This window comes from Marmota marmota, unplaced genomic scaffold, assembly GCF_001458135.2.
Source record: "Marmota marmota marmota unplaced genomic scaffold, marMar, whole genome shotgun sequence".
Classification (NCBI taxonomy): Eukaryota; Metazoa; Chordata; class Mammalia; order Rodentia; family Sciuridae; genus Marmota; species Marmota marmota.
In genome coordinates, this window is record NW_026000000.1 from 12,306,820 (window position 1) to 12,308,304 (window position 1,485).

Here is a 1,485-nt window from a genome sequence, read left to right on the forward strand (position 1 = left end):
GCTGTTTTAAATGGAGACAAGCTCTTTGCTAAAGAACAAGTTTTTTTTTTTTAGCCACAGAAGCCTGCACTGCAACTCTCCATTGTGGTTTCCCTATTATCTAGTAAAATCTACTGGTCTGTCATCTTATAGGGCTCGAGTAGCCGAGTAGCGGGGCAGCTTATATCATAGCCTGATCTATTTTGAAAGAATCCTATCTTGCCTTATTGCAATACAATTTCTTAATTCTATCATGCCTGGGCCAGTGTCTCTACATTATATTTTATGCAGGGTGTGCAGCTGTTTTGATTACATGTCTATTTCTTCCATTGAAACACTGGGCAGTCACTTTTTTTTTTTTCAACGAGCAATAATTGTACCTAAGATTAACCTCATTGGCTATGATACTGCCATTGCACAAAGCTGGGCAGTCACTTTTGAGAGTACCAACCCTCTGACCCACCAATTCCATTCCTCTTTTTAACCACTGGAGCTTTGGCTTTACACCTGGGGGGATAATACTTGCTTATAGATAGTGACATTTAGGAAGTGGATTTGGGAAAATGTTTTTACATACAAGGCTGGAATAGAATATAAAATAAGAATATATTATAAGGTATAAGGGCATTTTTCACAGAAAAACTTGTGGTATATTTATTATTTTTCAGTTGTTATATATTATATTTTTTCTTATGCCTTTAATGATTTTGCTATGATACCAACTTGATTCTTTCCTTTACATCCTATGTCCTTCAGGCTTTTTCCTCAAGTCACACAAGTGAGAATTTCCTTGACCAAATACAATGTGATCTTCCCTATCATATCAATTCCCTACCTTTCATTCCTAGGTTTTCTTCGTAGAACTTACCACAATATACCATAACCAAAAAAAAAAAAAGAACCAATAAAAAATTTAAAGTAACAAACTAAAATAAAATTATTATTACAATTGGTTAAAACATATTTTTCCTCCTGTTTTCAACTACAAGGACATGAACATTTCTTTTGCTTACTGCTCTATACCTTAATACCAAGAATAGTGTGCCTGGTAAGTGCTAAAAAGTTATTGAATGTATGACATGCATATTTATGTTTTTATCGTTGTACAAAGAAAATTGCAATACATAGAATGGATTGAGGTTTTAAAAAATAGGAAAAAAACTGCCTAGAGAAACTCATTATCTGTCCAAGTTTTATCTGTTGATATAAACAAAAAAGGGTAAAATATTATAGAATTCATTAGAATATAATTGATTATTGCAATCCTCATCAGAACACCAATGGCATTTTTCACAGTTCTAAAATTCATTTGGATGAATAAAAGACTGGGATAGCCAAAGCAATCCTAAACAAGAACAGTGATGTGATGCTGGATGCATCACAATACCAGAACTCAAATTATACTGCAGAGCTATAAAAACAAAAACAGCATGGTACTGGCATAAAAACAGACATGAAAACCAATGGAATAGGATAGAAGACACAGAGACAAACCCACATACTTAG

At 33.5% G+C, this 1,485-nt stretch overlaps 1 pseudogene; it reads right to left on the minus strand.

Moving 5' to 3' along the window:
* Positions 1 to 215: 215 nt before the first annotated feature.
* Positions 216 to 404, minus strand: LOC125618053 (annotated as a pseudogene).
* Positions 405 to 1,485: the final 1,081 nt, after the last annotated feature.